Source organism: Calypte anna, chromosome 12 (assembly GCF_003957555.1).
Source record: "Calypte anna isolate BGI_N300 chromosome 12, bCalAnn1_v1.p, whole genome shotgun sequence".
NCBI classification, from domain to species: Eukaryota; Metazoa; Chordata; class Aves; order Apodiformes; family Trochilidae; genus Calypte; species Calypte anna.
In genome coordinates, this window is record NC_044258.1 from 3,354,451 (window position 1) to 3,375,435 (window position 20,985).

The 20,985-nt window shown below is 43.4% G+C and overlaps 1 protein-coding gene across 4 annotated transcripts in view; it reads right to left on the minus strand.

The window, feature by feature from the left end:
• The window catches only part of IQSEC1 (IQ motif and Sec7 domain 1), a 329,109-nt gene that overhangs the window by 93,415 nt on the left and 214,709 nt on the right, over positions 1–20,985 (minus strand). Inside the window, exon 1 of one of the 4 annotated variants that reach the window (XM_030458208.1) lies at positions 10,358–10,601. The exons of the other annotated variants lie outside the window; for them this stretch is intronic. The gene's annotated coding sequence lies outside the window, so the exon portion shown is untranslated. Of the gene's footprint in view, positions 1–10,357; positions 10,602–20,985 lie in introns of those variants that run through there. 4 annotated transcript variants of the gene reach the window in all.

Sequence of the window (20,985 nt, forward strand, 5' to 3'; positions counted from 1 at the left end):
AGGCTCCAAAGTCATTACATGAACAGTCTCAGTTGGACAGACTTGGTCTCCCCTGGGATTAGGCAGGGGTTGCTCAGGTTGGAATTGTCAGAATTTGGCAGATGAAGGTCAAATTCAGAGAAGGGCATCAGATACTTCACAGACATAATTCAGTGTCACAGAAATGCCTCCCAGAGCTGTTCTGCTGCTCTTCAGCTAATAGGATGGCTATTTAAAGAAAGCAAGCTCTTTGCAGTGCTCCTATCATTTTGAACAGGACTGCTGTCTGACCAGCTTTGGTCACAGATTTTTCTATTCTTATTTAGGGAACAGAGATCATTTAGTTATTTCTGCACAACTGAATAGATCAATTAAAATATTCATTTCCATTACTTCTCATTCACCAGAAAACTTCCAGACAGAGTACCTATCAGAACCACACCAAAGGCAGCACCATGCTCAGGAAGTGACAAATAGTCTGGTATTAAGTCCCTTGAATATTTTCTTTCCACTTCATGCTCACAAGCCTTTATTTCTTTTACATTACCAATCACCAGCAGTCTCTGCTCTGTGCTCTCTGGCCAGAGTCACCAATTTGTTTCTCCACGGTGAGACAGTACTTTGAAAAGTACAATCAGGTAGAACAAGCCCCCTCATTAAGTGTTCCAGGTGCATGAGAACAGGCAAGAATTCTTTTTTCTAGGAACTGAAGGAATTGGAACCCACCACATTTTAGCTGTGAAAGATCACACATTTACACTTCAGAGATCTAGGTAAGTGTGAGAGAAGTCCATAACATTACCTCAGAACTTCACTGTTGTTGATATTACACAACTTGAAAAACATATTTAGAGGTAAAACCCACAAAGTATCACCCAGCAAGTCTAAATTTTCCTTCCTGCAGGAATAGCAACTTTAGCATTTCCTGAGAGACTGTACCCGAGGGCTCTGGGACATCAGAGAGGTGACTGTGTGACAGAGAGCTCTCTGCAGACTCCTGGGCTGCAGGTTCCTCACTGCTCTGGATCAGACACACCACAGCTCATTTCTGCCAATATGATGCTGTAAGTGTGCCCCTGAGGTACAGAATCTGAAACTTTCTCCAGTTCCCAGTGTGACTTCTCCCTGGGCTGGTGCCACCCAGGGCAAGCAGCAGCACCTTCCCCATGTGGAGAGATGGAAGGACAGACACCCAGCTACTTCTCTGCAGCTATTTTAACACAGAAGAGAGGGTGAAGTTCAGACCAGTGCTAGTGGTGAACTACTCATCTCTTTTCTCAGCTTCTTGCTTTTCCCTTAAATTACCATTTAAGGGTTTATCCTTGAGATCAAAAAACCACAGGCAACACCTTCAAGGGAAGAATCAGGCACATTAAACTCAACCATGAAAATCTAAAGTGACAGAAGTCATGAAGTATGAAGTAACAGCTCAAACATGAGGAGCAGAAAACCTCTATCAGCCCAGGAACTGATGGACATAAGCTTGAGAGCACCTCACTGGGCTCTCCATGGAGACAACTGCACAAAAACTGGTCCTACACATGAGCTATGTATGAGAAAGTATTTTTTCTCTGATATCTCACAGTAACCTCATCATAGTATGCTAAAAAAAAATGCTAAATGCCTGTGAGAGTTATTGTTTGCATTCGCTGGCATGATCACAATGAATTTTACTAAGATGCAATGATGGAGAGAGCAGGGGATACAGGTCCCTAGAAAGCCAAGGTACTGCTGGAAAACACAGAGCAACCAAGGATCAGAGACCATGAACATGGCACATGTGCAGATGACCCCAAAATAATCATATTCACTGGTTTTCAGAAGCTTTTAGAAAAAACCTGTTGCACACCAAGTATTTTTTTCACCCAATAAACTATGTATTTAGAGAAAAAAAATCTTCCTTTTTCAATATCCTAAAGCACGGGAAAAGAATAAAACCCAATCTGTGCCTATAATGCTAGGTGCATATACTTTAAAAAGAAAAAAAGTGTATGAGAAGAGTTAATATTTGTTTTACCACATCTGGCCCACCATTTTACATTTCACAACTTGTTGTTCCACGTAGCCAAGCTCTGCTAGATCCACGTGTCTGTATTTAATACAAAGCACCCAGACAATCACTAGACAGTTCATGATTTTGAAAGACAGAATTTACTCAATTCCATTTTAATTTCTATTGTGTATAAAAGTGCTTAGAGTGTGAGCCTTGCTAAGAGATGACAGAATACCATTATGCATTAATTCAAATGCTTTAAAGGCTGCGAAGAAACCTCTGCTGCAATGACAGGCCTTATGAAGTGCTTAGAAATGCTGCTTCATCCATTCCAGATGGGTTTAGAAAAGAAAGTTTATGTAATAAGATCATTTATTTACAGCACATATTTACAGAAATAAACTATTTCTGTAATCATATTATCCAGAATTGGATAAGAATTGCAGCATCAGTATCACATGGCCTGAGCTGAGATTTTTTCAGTTTTTTATGAGAAGCAGAAAGCCAGGGAGGACACCCTTCCCTTCCAAGATGGCACCATTCTTACCCACCAGCCTTTTGTCAACCTGTCTGAAATTCTTTAGCAAGACTGAACATCAGCTTCCTTTCAAAACACTAAGCTCAGGAAAGGGGAACCAGCTTGACTTAGTGTTTATGTACCAAGGTAAATAAAGATGTCAGAGGACACGAATATTTTAAAAGACTGGGTAAACACATCCTAAGCGGGTGGCTCACTTTTCCTAGATTGTTCAAATACCTCACTTTTTTTTCTCCCCCCCATAAGAAACCCAACTTAAAATAAAATCTATTCAGTGGCACAACTCTCCTGCAATCACAAGCACACAGCTGCTGTCCAAGATGTAATTTGGTCAGATCACATTTGGCTACCAGCAGGTGGTGTTTCTTTTCAATGTTTGTTTCTTGTTGCCTGTGACCATGTCCTTACCATGGCCCGTGTAGCACCCACTGCCTCTGCAAAGCATCAGTCAGCTCCAAGTGTGATTGAGCCCTGTTTTGATCAGAGAGCCAACCTATGGTTCAGTCCAGGTATCAGTCAATCTAGGCACCAAGCATCATACACCCTTTTATCCACTGAAGTCTGAGCAACAGATGAGGGAGGCAGCAGCACTGTAACAATAAACCAAGGCAGACAGATCCCCAGCTTTCATCCAGTGAATGCAACTCTTCCCATCAGTTTGTCCCACTCCAGTATCAAAGTTGAGACCTGAAGGATCCTATGATATTCATTAAGATAACCTTCTGAAATTTATCTTCAATATTGTGCTAATCTTAGTTTTGAATGCTGCTTTCCGTTTTACAGACAAATAGTTTTCAAACAGAAACAAATAAACAAATAAAAGTCAACTTTCACCAGTCATACTTCCACTGTACCCTCCAGTTTATATTCTCAGGAAAGATAAGACATGATCTTTTCCCAAGCTTCAAAAATAGTAATGACAGTCATGGACACAAGTGCACTATGGAGACCGGATGAAAAGACAAACTTGGTTGTTTGCAACACAATTAGAATTAAAGGCTACATCTACAGAAAACTCTATTCATTTTCTGGTCTGGTTCACAAAGTAGACTGCTGCAGAAAATTCTCTGTGGCTTCCAGGAACCTGCTTATCTAGGTGGAAGCAGTTGGGCAATTTTGCCATGTGCTGAAACTTCTTGCAGTGGGTAGAGCTATTCAGATCAGATACTGTGAGCAGAAGAATATGTAAAAGGATGATGTAATAGGACCCAGGAGATAGCACAGAAGACACAGCATTCAGACAAAAAAATGGAGTTTGCAAGAGCAGAAAGCCTGCAAAGCAAACATAAGGAGTAATTCATGCACGAGTGTTTCAGATTCTGGTACTGCCCTGACCTCAAGCACCAGTGATGCTGATGCTCAGATGCAAACTAGAAAACACTTCTGGTATTGATATGCAAACATGCACACCAGGCATCTTGCTTTATTTCAAACTTCCTAGATCTGACAGTGCTGGAGCAAACAGCTTGTACTGGGATGCAGAAACCTCAGCAGCAATGTGAATTGCTTGGGTTTGTTCCTTTTGCATGCTAATACTTTGTGTTCTCAGAGAGCTGTGACAGCTGCTTCAGTCACTTCTGCTGATGTCTGAGCTCTGGACTGAAGCAGAAGTTGCACATAACCTCCTCCGTGGGTTTCCTTATCTTTAAAAAAAAAAAAAAAAAAAAAAAAAGAACTTGTGCAAAGGCTACACCGGAAAGCCAAACAGAGATGGGCTTTTGTTCAGTCCCCTGCAGAAAGGAGGACAAGGAGGACAAAGGCTGCAGGGTGTGGGCAGCTGGGCCACAGCCCTCCAGTCAGAGCTGCTGCCTGGCTGCACACAGGAGACCTGCAGCCCCTGCCCTGGTCTGCACTGCTGCACACACAGGCACCAGCACTCTGGGGAAGCATCTGGGGAAGAAATGAAGTTCTCTGCAACACTCTTCCTTTTCTGCCCTGCTGTCTACTTCAGACACGTCTGGAATTTGAGTTTTGTGTTATTAAACGTGCCCGGGCTGAACGAGATGTGGGCACTGGCATGGAAACTGCCCCTGGGCAGCAGCAGCTGATCCCCTGAGCACCCACATGCTCCAGGGATCCTCTCCGGGCCACACAATCCCTCCCTGGGGAGAGCTTTTCGCGAGGTGAAGGTGGCAGGGGCAGCGCTGGGGGTGGTGCCTCGCTGGGCAGAGTGATTAAGTGGAGATGAACAGAGCAGGCAAGCAAACAGCACTGGTAAGCTATAAAGTTCAGTGGAAGCACTGGGATGAGGTGAAGTGACAAAGCACATGGTGTGACAGAGGACCCATGACAACAGGGCTCCCGGTAACACATAAACAGGAAGGGGAGGAAGTGAAACTTTAACCCTGCAATCACTTTTTTTGGCTTATTTCCCTCCCAGCCGACTTTCCATACTGCTTTTAGCAGCCTAATGCTCCTGCCACTCCAACCTCCCTGCAATGCTTTTGAATCTCACGTGTGCCTGTGAGTGAAAAGCAGGAGAGCACAGAGAAGCCCCTGGGTGGGACACAAGGACAGCAAACAGGGCCCCCCTCTGCCCTCCCCTTCCCCATCTCAGCAGTTCTTTTACTGATAATGCAATGGTTTAGTTTTCCATGAGCCTATTCATCCCATTAGTCAAGAGATAAAAAACATTATGGTTATACCAACACGTCCTGAATACAGTATCCAACTGGTAAGATCTTATTACCAGGAAATATTTTCCTCTGGCTCTCCACTGGAATGGAGCATGTCAGCTCACTCTGGCAGCAGTTATCAAACAAGGAAAAAGAGAGCAGTGTTTAAAAGGCAAGATATTTTTCCTCCCCTTCTGGAACTGAAGCCAAGAATCCCGTGTGTGTGAAGCCCCACGAAGGGGCACACAGCTGAAACAACACCCTTGCTCACACACTCTGAGTAACAAAGGCACAGCAGCACCACAGGCCATTTCTCAAGCTCCATCCTTTGATCCCTGTGTTCCCCTCTGCTGACTGCTGCCTTCAAGACTATCTCAAATGGTTCTAATCTTGGCTTAAATCTTAGGAAAATACTGCTGGAGTACGCAACATCAGTATTAAGCTACCTGCCTCAAGCCTGAACAGGTCACCATAACTACCCCCTTGCCTCACAAGGAGTTGGGTTTTCTCCCCCTTATCCTCCAACAGAATTGCTTCCTAACCATGCTGCTTAGCCCTTGTCCAGCTAATGCTTTTTAATCCACAAAGTGGACCTCAGCACTGCTTAGGAAAACTGGAAAGACTGGGAACTACATTATCATGATTTTCCTTTTTCTGTTCGTCTGCAACTATTACTTGTTTCCACTGCTTTGACTGCTGTGCTCAGTGCTGAAAGTTCAAGATGGTTCAGCTTTGTTTCCCCTGCATTTTAGTAAAAGATAGAAGAGTGAGATTCAGTAAGTTGTGGTGTTATGTACAACGTGATTATACCCATTTAAACAATGCTGTCAGTTCAGCCCTGCCTGCAAGACCTGAGACATGGTTTCATTTGAAAAGAACTAAAGATGTTTGCCAAACTCTGTGTTCTGAGATGTCAAACGTACACGGCATGGACACACACACAAAAATCACTTCAAAAAGATTTGTTTCTCTGTCTGATTGCTCATGCAGATGAAAATGATACTGTCTAATGCTCCAAGCAGCTGAGACTTAAGTAGAATCCAGCTCTGCCTCTAGTATCAGCCTTCCTCTGCAGCTGAACAAACTGTTCTCTCCCTTCCTCTCCCTCAGTCTTTCCATCTGGAAAAATGAAGACATTTGCATCTGCCCTGTGGGTGCCTGTGCTGTGCATGTAAATCAGTTAATGTTTATAAAAACCATCCAAAGATGAGAAGTTACATATTTCTGATGTAATGCTTTAATTTATATTTGTGGCACAAAACAAAATATAAACAACCCCCTCAAGCTCACTTCATTAAGGAGCTGATCCAGAGTCCATGACATTCAGTTTTCTTAAGATTATGGCACAGGTGCCTCATGCCTGATATTAAATATGAGGGAGTTCTCTCTGCAGCTCAAGATGAACATCTCCCCTCTATCACAGGAGAAAAAATGATAACAAAAGGCAGTAGATTCAGCTCTCCTCCCCATTCCTCAAACTATGTCCTAATGATGGACCTCTGACTGCCAGCTCCCACATCAGCACTTACCACTGCAGGATGCTGCTGCTCACTAGCCTGGGAAAGCCCTTGGGTAGCACCATCTTGGTACACCCCACCTTCACACTGGTCCCATTACACAGTCAAGCTTTCTAACACAGTGGCTAAAACATTACTGAAGTCCGGGCTGCTTGGTCTTCACAGGTATAAGGCTTTCTTTTTTTTCTGCTGTGGGTTTGTTTTTTGTTTTTTGTTTTTTTTGTTTTGTTTTGTTTTTTGTTTTTTGGTTTTGTTTTTGTTGTTTTTTTTTTAACAAAAATTAGGATCCTAGCTCAAACTCAATTTCAGCAGGATTTTTCACCTTGGCAAGTGAGGCTGTTTGAGGAAGCAGCCAGCTGTGCTGTTCTTGTAAGAGGCACAGATGTATAGTTCTGTCTTGCTGAAAAGCAAGTATTTTTTTAAAAAGCTGTTTGCTTTTTTCCCTTTAGTCTTTCTCATGCTTCAGGAGGTGATTTAACTTTCCAAGTGGCACAGCACAGCAGCCTGATAACCTTCTAGACTTGGACAAATCCAACATTTCTGTTTCTGAAGGAATCCCCTCTAACCTGGGAGAATTCTCAAATCCAGACTCCTCTCTCTCTCCTGAAAAATGTGAATTTCCTTCAGTGCTTTGAAGCACTCTTGAGGACTAAGCTTTGAGGAAGCAGCAATGTCAAAGCAGAATCACAAAATCACAGCTTGGTGATTAGATCATTCATCTTTAGATCATCCAGTTCCAACCTCCTGCTGCTACACCAGGCTGCTCCAAGCCCCATTCAGGTCTCAGGAGATCAACATGGCAGCTCTATCAATTACCAATTTAAACTTCCAGCTCCCTCCCTGTCCTCACTTTGGATGCATTTCTTATTGCGACAGGGTTGCCATTTGCAGGTAAGAGTCTGAAAAACCTCCTGGATGTCCATGCAATCCCCAGGTCACTCTGGTATCCACTCCCCCCCCCCCCTCAGGGCAGCAGCCTCACACCCCTGCTCCCCCTCAGCCTCCTTTGTCCCCAGCAGCTTGAGGGGGATGCTGAACAGTCTCACACAACCCTTAGCACTGCAGCAACCTATCAGGGCCCTCCCTGCACACTGAAGCAAAACAAGTATTTACATTAAAAAAAAAATAAAATCTAAATTTGTTTAAAGAGTAATGAAAAAATGCTCCAGTTTCATGCAGCTGCTGATGCACTGTTTGCCCTTCACCAGCACTGTTTCCAACTGGCAACTGTGTATATGTAAATGAAGGGGTTTATTGCTTTACTGCTGTTCAGCATCGGGGCCATTCACTTTTTACTAGAGTTCCTCTGGCATAAAGAGCATGACTTGACTAGTAATGAGACAAGACTTGCCTCTCTACTCTCTACAAAAATAATGATTTCATCAAGAAGGACCCCCCAGACCCCTCCTTCTGTGTACTGAATAAGAAACTTCTACATCCAGAGTACCCAATCTTTACTGCCTGAGGTTACTGCAAGACCAAAACCAGAAAGATTCTGGATCTTCAAATATGTAATCATGGATATAACTCCAAGCACAAATACTTCAATGCTAATGAAGCTGTGCAATTATAAATTCAAGACCCAGACTTTTTTTCTTAAGCTGCAAAAAGGTATCTCTTGTTTTCATTTAATTTAGAAAAAAAATGTTTTAAGTTATTTATTACAGAAAAAAGAATTAGGAAAAAAAAAACTAGATTAATGACTCGAAATGGTACAATGTTTAAAATTAGAGGACAATTTAGTAAAAGAAAAAGTAATTTTTAGTAATATTTAGCAGTATTTTCCTCAAGCACTTATAAAACCTACCATGAACCAGAGTTTCTCATCTGCTGGCTGTACCCACAAGATGCTGCACACTGACTTGCTCCAAGGGGAGCAGCCCAGGGTTCAGGAGCCCAGCACATACCCAGGCAGCCACTGCCCCAAACTCTGGTCTGCTGGGGAGAGGGCAGAGCCTCACATCCCCCTCTGCTCCTGCTGGGATGCTCCTGGGGGAAGCAGGAGCCTTTGGGCTTACAGGGAGCCAAGGTGAATGCTTCTGCCTGTGACCTTCTCCAAGTCACAAAAGCTCTCACCCCCAAGCACACTTTAACCCACTGATGCACCACGACTGACACCTCTCAGTCTGCCTAAAGAAATTCTCTATTTAGACATCAGCCTCATTCAACCCCCTGAAACCTGATGTGTCCAGGGGATTTTCCCAACACACAAAACTTAGATCCAAATTTACTGCCTTTGAATCATCCCTGGCTATTTCACAGCAGAGACACAGTGCTGACACTGGTGTCAGTGAGCATTTGGTAAGTCAAAGTATTTTATATTGTGTTCATAAAGAATCCCATAAACCAGCAACCTGGCCACAAATTTGAACTTTTACTAGGCTTACGGCTTAAAAGTATTTTCATTCCTTTGCTTCCAGCTGCATGTAGACATCATAAGACCAATAAGGCCACTATCTCCATCTCAAACTACTGCATAAGAGCTGACCTGGGGACAAGCAGCACACAGAAGAGCTTTGGTTTTTAACCAGGGATCTCACAACTTCCTGCCCTGGTGGCAGCTCCAATTTCTGCTTTGCTTATTCTAACCATTCATCAGCTCTGACAGAACACAGGCACACCAAATCCAAAGCAGTTTAAGGTAACTGGTACTTGCAAAAAATAGCCATGATTAATACCCCATTTAAAAAAAAAAAAAAAAAAAAAAAAGGATAATAATCTGCTACCATTAATCTAGTATCTTTTAAATCCAGTTTTAAAACACTGGCAGGAATTAACAAATCTGTTTTAAAAAAATACTAAGCCCAAGAAATGCATTATATCTACTCAGAGGTATTAAAAAACAAACTGACCCCCAAACTCCAAGCTCCTCTCTCTGTCCCCAGGCTCCAGCTCTCCCTTACATAAGCCCAGAACACCTCTGCACCCAGGCCAGCCCCAGGCTCTGCTTTGGGAACTCTGCTGGGATTCTATTCCCATGGCTCTCTGATGAATCCCCACATTCCTGTGCACAGGACAGACATGAGACTGGTTTTTTAAAACCCTAAACACACCCCTGGTTTGCATGGAAACCCCTCCTTTAACAACTGCATAGGCTGCATGTCATTTAACAGAAGGATCTTCGCTTCCCGAAACATTCTGCTCCCTCTGCTGTAAGATTGTTTATTGTTCTGATGATTCATTTAAAAGCAGATACATGGAGGGGAATAAATATATGCAGCAACAAAAAACCAGAAATTCACCAGAAGGGATGCAGGGGGGGCAAAGTCTTCATCGATTAAATGCAAATAAGAAACCTGAACCTACAGCCTGGAATCGATGCTGGCGATCTACATAACACAGCACATCAGCTCCCATGATTAACAGGCTTATTTTTTTGTGGAGAACTTGCTGTGCATTTATAAGGATGAAACCTGACTTTCCATTATTTCTAGCAGGTTAAGTGGATAGCTTAGCCCTGAAAAGACTGCTTCCCTATCATTGTCAAGAAAGCAGAACCTTTCTGTACCACTACTTCAGGCATAACACAAAGCTACACGATTAGCAAACGTCATCTGCTGCACCTAGAGAGCCCCGTTTTGCCTCCTCCCTGCCCGACACACGCGCAAACAGAATTTATTAATATTTCCCTCCGCATTAGCCCCATCCCTTAAACCATCAGCTGTGTAGCGAAGCTCCTGCTGCAGCAACTTCCTGCACTGCATCATTCACCTACCTCTGACTTCATTGTTCCACGGGCCATGAATAAATAAAACGCAAGGCGCAGGTGGAGCTGTGACAGTTTCCCTTTGCGGTGCCTGTGCGGGCAGAGCGGAACGGAGCAGAGGAGGCGCTGGAGGAGGGAGCTGGGTCAGAGCCCGGTTCTGGAGCGGGGCCGCCCAGGGCTCTGCGCTGCCTGATGCGCTGAACTCGGCAGCAAACGCGCCGCGATGGGCCGGACCCGGGAGCTTCTTTCTGCTCAGCAGCTTTCAGAGCTGGCTGCAGGCTGAGCCCTGCCCCAGCCCGAGGGCGATGCTTGCTGGCGAGCAGCCGCACGGCAAGGGCACTGCCCCTCGCAGCGGATCGAGCAGCTCCGGCAGCAGATGTTGCAGGAGGAGGAGGAGGAGGATGCCACGTCTGTTTCCCCAGAATTACATCACTTTCTAAATTCAATACCGATACAGGTAACATTCGGCTCCTAGAAAGCTCAGCCCAAAATACCAATTTACAATTCAAAAGCTGGAGAGATGCATAAGCACCAAGATGCTATAGCATAACTTTTATGCTCAAGCAGAATGCATTCTACCTTCTAATCATAATTTTAGCCGTGATTTTTTTTCCCCTCGGATTATCCTCTCACATATCACTGAAACACACACAATATCTATCAGCCTCAGCGCTCCCAGGGTATTTCTTGAACTCTGCCCATTGCCTCTCTCAGACTTTTTCCTGTCACTGAAGTGCAGCTCCTCCTGACTGTATCAACACGGACAGGCACTCAGCACCTTTCACTGAAAGATTTATTGCTCAGGCTTCTCCAGCCTCCAAAGGAAACAATTTTTCCCCATCTCTACTTTTCTGCAGAAGTATGTCCTTTAACACTGAGATGCTGTTACTGGGGCATCTTCAAGACATTTTGAAAGAAAACCCAAAGCATGGGCTTTATTGCTGCTGTATCTCTGTGCAGGGCAGCCCAAAGTAGTTCGTGTTTTAAAATCACAAATTACATAAAAAACCAATATTCTTTACACTGTTTTCATCTAACTCATTAAGCTTGAGCTAAGCTTTTACTCAAGTTCATGTGCTCTGTAGAATAACCTCAGAACAATTACTGCCAAACCACCCTCAATGAATGCTCACTAGTTGCCATAGTTCAAACAGCAGCAAACTGCAGACATATAATAAAAAAAAAAACCACCCTAAACCAGGATCTTTTCCACCAAATGCCAGATTTTTTCCACTGTTTTGCCAGAGGCTTTGAAATCCCTTGGAATAGTTACTTTCTAAACAAATTTTTTCAATTACCTTTCTGGAGTTTTGCATCCAGATGCAGTGGTAGGTCAGGAGCTTTACATTAGCAGTGTAATAAACAGAAATAATACATGAAGTTCTACACACAGCTTTTCCTGCCTGTGAGATACCTGCATGGCACATGCTGTGATGCTGCTATCTGACTGCTTAACACCACTGGCTGATGTAGCCTCTACCTGCCCCTCCTGGGGAGGGAAATGCTCCAGGTTCAGCTGGATTGAACTTGGAGCCCAAGGGTTTTTACAATCTTTTTCCCAGGTCTTCAGAGCTCCTGTGTACTACTTCACTTCTTATTCACCAAACTCTGAGCAGACAGTGACTTCATTCCATGTGGTCACTTTCCTGGGACAGTACCACTGATGGTCACTGTCAGAGCCTGGCAGCAGGGTCTGGGCACTCACCCTCCCCTGGGTACCTCCCCTCTGACGGGGACCCAGGGACTCACTTCTCCCCACACACTTCCTTTGATTTCTCCAAGCTCTGGGTTCACCTCTGCAGGGCTGCATGAAGAGGGTGCTTGTTATGAGACAGGAACAGTGCGTTCAAAGGGCTGGAGTGCTGACACATGTTTTTGGACAAATTCCTTCTGCAGCCAAGTGAGCTGACTGCAGAGTGATGGCTGGGAGCCCTCAGTATGTTCCCAATGTGTAAACACGGCCAGACACAAACCTCAGGAAGCAAATTCAACCCTGACAGGACACAGAAGGACTAAAAGGCTGTGCCAACATGCCTGTGAGTTGGGCTCCCATCTCACTGTCTCCATCATTCCTTCAGCACAAGACCAAGATTTCCACTGCAACCAGGACCTCTGGGCTGCCTCCCTACAGGAGATCGTTCAGTGAGATGACTGTTCAGAGAGAGACATTTCTCAGTTTATTTCTGCATAAATGTGACCTGTGACAGCTTCCCTGCCATATGATCCCATCAAGATCTCTGTAATGTAATTTACCATTAAACAACAGAAAGCTTTCTCTTCCAGGTTTCAAGGTCAAAACATACACAAAACCCAAAGCCTTATGCAGAGCTTCCCAGTCAGTAGAGGATCACGGAGGCTAAGGAACCTCCTGTGCCCAGGCTTTGCATGACTGCCTTTGGCATGGCTTTCAAGTACAGAAGTAAAAAAAGAACAGGGCGAAAAAAACCAAACCCAACAAACCTAAATTCAAAATGTGAGCACATCACCTCTCCAAAACCCACACCAGAAGTTCTTAAAAGCTTGCTTCAGCTTTCCCTGTGCAAAAGCTGGAGATAATTTCCACTCCCTTTTGTTAAACACTTCTGAGATTCTCAATGCAAAGATGCTGAATAAGTGCAGAATTTTGTTGAAATACATACTTGTAAGAACAGTTTATATTCCTCTCACAACAATAAAATAAAAAAGACTACCAAGCTTGCATGCTTCAAGGCCAGCTGGAGCCAGAAAGAAATCTGGTGTGGGGCTGCTTAATGACCTGGAGACCAACTGGGGGAGGCCTTCATCCTTCTGCTCTGTCAGACACAAGGAGCCACAAGTCTGATCAGTTCTGCACTCTGGGAACAGCTCTGTTCCTTTGTGGTATTTTTAATGCACTGCTGAAGTTGTTTGGGGAGAGGGAGGAGGCCACCATTTCCTAAGAGTTAATTTGCTTTTCCTCATGTTTTCTACTTGAGGCCTCCTCATAGTTCAGTGACCCCAGACTATTTTAAAGCTCAGCAGTTGTGATTGGATTTTGACCTTCAGGAGACAGAAAATGTCATAATGTGGAGCTCAGAGACCTGGGATTAGGCACAGATGTATGAGAAAAGCAGTTGGAGCACGAGGGAGCCAAAAAGGGCTCTGTGGTCCCTCTGTGGAAAAGGAGCATGTACAGAGACACCGATAAAAGCTGTGAGCAAGACCTCGCAGTGGGTGGTTTGCTCTGACATAGCAGTGTTTGCTCCTCTTACACGAGCTAGAACTCCAGCACCTTCTCAGGTCTCCCTGAAAGTCAAAGCAGAAAAAGCTCAAGACCACATAATTCTGATCCTACTTTTCTTTACCTCTGTAAAGTCAGGGAATACTCATCTGCATGATTTACCCTTATCCTAAATCAGACCCTCAGGCAAGCTAAAGTGCCAGGAATTTTGCCTTGAACGGATGCAGATTGCAACGTGCAGCTTACAGGGCATTAATCCTCACTGCATTGTGCATCCTTTCTCCATTTGGACTTGTGGACCCTAATGTATGTAAATCCTTTCAGACCTGACAGCAAAGTCCTTGCTGTAGAGAATTATACACAAACTATTCTAAGTGAAGCTGAAACAGCAGTGATCCATTTCCCCCAGAAAATAATGCAGAAGTAGCAGATGAGGCATACTGCATTCTAAATCTGCAAAGCAAACCAAGGACTGTTTTAAACAAGCACTTACACAAAAGTACTTGAGTCACTTAAACTTTTTGATTCTAGGAATTTACTTTGCATGTTTCCTGTGCTTTTTGGCATAATTCTGCACAGTTCTCACTTCTCGTAGCGGTCACCTCTGGGACTGCGGAAGGCGCCAGATGGGCAGTGGTGGTTCTGCTGAGCTGCTGAACAAAATCCAGACATAAGCCCTCCTGCCACTGCCTCAGGCATGCACACACACACACACAGCTCACTGCATGCTCCTTTGGATTATAACGTGGGCAGCAATTCCAAGTTCTTCCCCAACAAGAACACTTCTTAAAAGCACCGAGGGTCTGCGAACAGCTTGGTGAGCCCAGGGCCTGCTGTACCACCACTGCTGCCTCCACCTGTCCTGCACCACACAGGCAAAAAGACCAACCCATTCCAACACCCAACACTTGTTTTCTTGGGAAAAATTAGTCTTGAGTGCTGGATTGTTACCAAACATTGCCTGGGTCTCCCACACGAGTGGCACTGCACTGGTTGGCCTCTAAGTTACTAAGAAAGGGGACAGATTTGACAGATTTGAGGTAAAGCTCAGGGCTTCCTGGCTCTAGCCCCTGACAGGAATGTTTCTTTAGCTCGTACAACTGCAAAAGGTCTTGGCATCCTCATAAATTCATAAAATCTTCCCTATACATTACAAAAAGCATATTAACACAGGCAGCAGCATTACCTGGCAGGTGCAACAATTATAGCTGTGAAGAGTTATAGGAGGGAAACTAATTCATGGAGTTATGTATTTTGATTGCCATTTTTCACCATCATCTTCTGTGATTGAATTTTGAAGATAATTTCAGCCCAGACTCATTCTGTTCTGGATTACTGACTGCCTAGACTGAGAGACTGAGCTGAAGGTAACCTGTGTGTGCTGTCACACACTGTGATTCCAACTAAGAACAATGTCCATTGGAGGTAAGAGATGACTTGGAGATGGTTTGAAACAGGAGGACAGACAGAGCAGTTCCAGCTGTGTTACTAGCAATAATTTAACTCTAGCTATGGAGATAGAAAAGGGGATCAAGTAAGGTGATTTCAGTGCTGCTGCCTGTGAGAGCACCAATGAATCCCATGCAGGGACACCTGCCCAGGCAGTCTGCACAGGGGAGAAACTGCTGGGAAATGAACCAACACTGCAGCAACTCCTTGCTTCATGCAAACCAACATCTTTGGGGAAACAGAGAAAAATGTGTACTGCTCCTTACATTTTTAGTTTTCAATCTGGCCATTTTAGCTGCAGAAGTAGTAGTAGAGACCAGACTTCAAACCAGGTGCTGGGGGGTGCAAACCTGGCTCTGCCCTCCTGAGGGCTGAGGTTCTAAATGAAACATCTGCTGCAGGCAGGGACTCTTGTGGTGCTAGGACACCTGACACAAAACAACTTGGAAGTAGACAGAACAAGGTGCTGAGCATTACAACAGCTGACTGAAAGAGGCAATAGCTTTTATTCAGGTCTGTATTTCAAAGGTGGGGAAACCGAGGCAAAAAACCCCTCACCTCAGTCAGTGGCAAGAATTTTGGTTAAAAATATAGAATAGAGCACATCCCATTCTTTCATTAAAAATAAACCACTAACAAGTAGTATGGCTTCAAATGCTGAACAGCCTCAGCAGTCTAATAATGCTGAGTTTGTACCCTGCCCTCCTTATGCACGTTAATAAATCCATTTGTAAAGACACTTTGTCACCTGCAGTGCATGATAAGGGTGAGGGGGGACATCTCTAATGTACAGAATGATCCTTCCCCCATTGTTTGGAACAATATTCCCTTTCCAGAGGAAGAGATCAGTTTGTCCATTTATGGGTAAAGCCATTGGCTTGCTTAGTTGGAGGCTGTCACAGTCATTTGTAACATTATCATTGTTGGCTTTGGAGAGACACTTTCTGTCATTTTGCTGTAGTTTATTTGATATATGTTCATTTCTTTAGTGATGCAGTCTCAGCTACACTGTTCTTATTTCCCAATGGGAAGCATAACTGCTGGCAGGGTATCCATTTCAGGGGGGGTAAGAGACAATGAAGACAAGCCTCACTGCAGTCATTACACATTGGGATCAGAGTAATCATAAATAAACCAAAACTTCCCGAGATTATTATCAATCCTGTAGCAATATAATTTGAAAGATAAAGCAGACTTAGAAGGAGACACAAATACATTTAAACATATGCATCAAATAGTTATCTGATACCATTCTCCAGGCAGTATAATTTAAATTAGGATCTAACAATTAGGTACTTACATCTGACTGAATGCAAGCAGACTGTGTTTCTATTTTTCCAAGTCTTTTGCAAGGAATTAACCTCTGTTCTTTGTTGATTTCTACTCAGTTCTTTTGTACTGAGACCATTTAGCCTCAGTGAACCATTCCTACTTCCTCACTTATCTCCCCACTGAAGGGTAACTCCATAAACTCTCTCTCTACCTCTGGGATCATGGGGTGTTTTACAGTCCCTGATCCAATGCTGAGGTTCTGCAAATCAGAGCTCCCCATCTTGTACCTGCCTGTGCCACAGAGCTCATTAACACTAAAACCCCAGGGGATTTTTCACTCTCACTTCTCCCCGGTGCCTCTTCCATCCTTGCTACTTCTGCCTTCTCACCAGGTGCTTCCCTGTCATCATTCATTTGCTCCCTGCTCCTTGTGCCTTCTCCTCAGGGCTTCTGGAGGATTCCCATCAACATTTCTTACAGGTCCTGCACCTTAAGTGCTCCCCAAGAATTGAAGTTATTGCTGCTGCTACTGATTTCCTTTGATTTTTCCTCTCGCTGGAATTAACCATCTTGGCAACTAAGTTTGGAACTCATTATTGTTAGGCTTTATTTAACAAGTGAAGGAGGAGTTTGATTTTAGCTGCATAACAATACAAGAAAATGTCAGGTTAATCCCCTTGTGCCTTGCTTACAGAAATAAGCCTCAAGAGAACAAAGTGAACTGGAGGCCTTACCCCTATATCCAGTTATTTCCTTTTTTATTTTTTTTCTTCTACACCTACAAAAACAAAAGAGTAAAATCTAGACTTAGTTTAGGACAACTACAAATATAGCTATAGGTTGTTGAGGTTTCCCAGCACCAATGTTAATTTGGATCTCCTTAGAACTTGTCTGAAAATCAAGTTACTGCAGAACCTGTATCCCATGGATATACAATCATGACTGCTATAAAATTTTAATAGTCAACTGTGACTAAATGAGACAAGAATATTACAAAGAATGAGGCTCATAATAAAATCCATTATCCAAGGCTCAATTTGCAAAAAGCAACTCATCTCTTCCATGCAGAGAACATCACTCTGACTTAACAAGTTTTTGAATTTGAACCATTCCAATTTCCCTTTCTGTTGTTGAGATTTTCAGTGTTTTTTCTTTTCTAAAAACTGATTTGTTTTGAAATAGGAAGCTCACACTGCCCTTAAAAAAAAAAAAAAAAAAAGAAAAGTGCAACAGAAATTCTTGTGTTTCATTACAAACAGCATTACCTCTGTATACAAGTGGAGCATTTGGGTATTTGGAAGACAACAGTCAAGCCACCTAGGATAAATTAAATATTCTGTTGTGGCTTTATTTTGGGTGGTTTTTTATTGTATGTATATTAAAAGCAGGACACATCTGTCTTCTGGGGGGTAACATCAATTTTATCCCAGCAGGTGATTGATGAGAAGCACAGTCCTTCTGTCTACTCAACCTCAAAACTTTGCAGACACCATTTACTTTGCTGGACAATTATTTGGATTGCCTGACTTGACCAAAGTCTCATGTAGTTCAAGGAAAACACATTACCTAAAAGATAAATATTTTCAAGAAATTATTTTCCAGGCAAGGCAGAAGAGGTGCAGGAGTGCCAACACATCTCCTGCTGGCCTGGTTGAGCTCCTGCAAGCTGGGATGGATCAGGCAGCTGTTCTGGCTGAAGAAATACCTCCCTTCCCTCTTCCCCTTCTCCACCCTCACCTTTCTGCTCACACACAGCACAGCACAGGACCCAGAGCTGCTTGGTGGAGGAGGCAGAGCCCTTTGAAACCTGCGTCACACTCTGACATCTCTTGCCAAAGAGCAATCATCAGCCAGCCACAGAGCCAGAAATAGAACCCGTGTCTCTTGACTTTCAATCCTTGCTATAATGATTAATTTTTGCTCATTTTAAATAGCTTTAAATAACCCCTTTTCTCCTCCTAGGAAGTAGAGATGCTGTCTTTCCCTCTTCACAAAAAGGAAAAGCTGAGGAAATAGGGCTAAATAAATTCATTAAAAGTATCAATATTTGAAAAATATTCAGAATTCTACTTCTTACTGCCCAAAATTACATAGACTGTTCACTAAGCTGTATTCCCCCTCCTTTCAGAAACAGACCTTCATGTGCCTAACAGCACATACAAGTTATGATGTACAAGTTATTTTTAGAAAACTGTGAAATTCAGTGTATTGTAATTAAAAACTATTAGAAAACTTGTCAAGAAAAGGATATTTGCATCACGAGCAAAACTGTCTAAAGGACAGATAAACAAGGTATTTAAAGTGCTCCTTCCTTCACCAGAACCCTTTGTGGTTTCTGGCTGATGGCTCCTCTTCCCCTGCCTTCCCAAAAGCCTAACACAAGAACCTGATTTCTCATTTTTCAGTGGTTCCCTTACATACAACAATACATTGAAGGACTCAATGTAGGAAAGCAGAGATCCCACAGTAGATAAAATATCATGGCTCTAGCAACAGAATCTATGTTTACAAATGCAGAGGTGACAGTGAAGTATAAGTGCCATTTCCTTCTGAAATCAATCCAGTTGTAGCTATCAGAGTGATCAAAAAGCCCCCTGTTTTGCCATGGACTCTGTGGTGGGGCTGGGAGGCAAATTAAGCAGAGAGGGGGCATGTGGCCCAGAGGCCTTTAGCCTGGTACCCTTTCTGGACAACTGTTTGAAGGGTAAGAAAGGGAAAGAGATTGTCACACAGCAGTCCTATGAATTCTTACAGAAACCATAGCAGCCACAAACTGTACCTAAAGACATTTCGGAGTTCAATGAATGCATCTGTATATGCATAGAAGTTAAACATGGGCTCTGCAGATGGAAAGATTTTTATTAAACTATTCAAAATAAACAGCATTAAAGGCCATTGGTGTGATTACCCAGCACACCTAGTGACCCACTTTCTTCCTAATGATAGTGTTTGGCTTCTCTTTGAAGTGTTCCTCTCCACTAGAAAACCCTTGGAAGGGTTAAGAACATCACCAGAAACTCAAGAACAGAGTCCAGCAACAGTTGTCATGCATGTTCTGTGCTAATGCTAAGCACCATCTCCTTAGGTAACAGATGTGTTGGTGCAAAAGACCAAATTAATAATATCTAAAGTTCTTCAAGACTCCACTTCTTAAAATTCATTTAAAGCAAAGAATTAAAGATTGCATTTCTAAATATATGCATGAACATTTATATAGCTCTAGGACTTGCACTCCTATTGTATTGCCCTGGTAGAGATCCCACAGCACTAAAAATCTGAGAGAAACAGATAAGGCAGAATAATATTCTACAGGGATTTTAAGGGGTATTACTTGGTACCATTACTGGAAGCATCAAACTAGTAGCTGTTAAAATTCCATGCTGTAGGAAAGGGTTTGTTTCTTTTTTCCATATAACTGTCAATCCAAGATGCAGGAATATAAGGAAAAGCAAGCTAGGCATTAAAAAACTCTGGATCCAGATACTCATGTCAGGCTGGCAGGAAGCAGGCAAGCAACCATTCTGTTGGAAGCCACAGAAGACTGTGTGGGTTTCATCTGTCTGTCACCTGCATCTACTTCTCCAGCAAGACACTTGCAGCAAGTGGCTCCCCCTGGCACTGCTGGCTGCTGCTTCTTGGGAACTTCACTGCCATGCCTGCTCTTCAGCAATGTGCTTCTGGAAACAAAGGTGAGTTTTCTGCTAAAATAGCTGTACTGGCTTTCCACATCTAAAGAAAGGCAACTCCAACCTTGCCCCGAGTGCAAAGAAGTCCTCTTTGGATGCCTGAAGGAATGGAAAGCTGCTCTGGCAACTGTGACCTGCACAAGATTGGCTCACTGAGTCTGACAGCCCTGAAAAAGGGTGAGCATTGCTTTTTCAGTGCATGCTGGTAGGGTGAGCATATGGCCTGAAAATGAAAAGGTCTTGGCACACCAAGAAATGTGCACATATTGGAACTAAATTAAGATAGAAATAAAAAGATTTCTAGCTCTCTGAGCAGCAAAACTCTGGAAAATGACAGCATTATGAGAAGAAAACACAAAATATGCTTGCCTGAAGTAGAAGAGATTAGTGTTGATAGCCCAAAACCTCCCATTTCAGTCTTACCTTCCTGTAATGGCTGCTGCTTTCAATGGGCACTACTCGCTCAGCAGCATTTTTTGCTGTAGATTCATTGTTACAAGAGTCAGGAACAGGCTGGGTCTCAGCAAGCATCCCTCAGCCTCCTCCTAGCAACAGGTGGAAGGGCTGGGGCAAGACTTGGGGTCTCTTGGACCTCCCAGGTCCACATGAGTTTAGCACAGAGTGGGGCACACAGGTTCCCCTTCCTGCACCACCCAAAAGCCCCTTTTCCCAGAAATGCCACATGCAGCATCATGCCTTGCCTGCAGGACCAGACTCCACAAGGTCTCCCAGAGCACCAGGAAAAACCAAGCATGAACCTGGACAGAGATGGAGGTGTTGCTAAAAATATTCCAATACATTTTTTTAAGAGAAAATGTAGACATTAATGACTCCAGAGCTGTAGTACTTTTTCTAAAGGAGTAAATGCTCTGGAAATAAATATCAGCGAGTACAACAAATGGGGCAGGAAGAATAACACCTTTCCATTTCTCTTTTGAGAAGAGTATACTTTATAATCTCTCAATGCAGCATACACACACACAGGTTTCCCCAACTGTTATACTGATTAAAAAGATCAATTCCTTGGACTG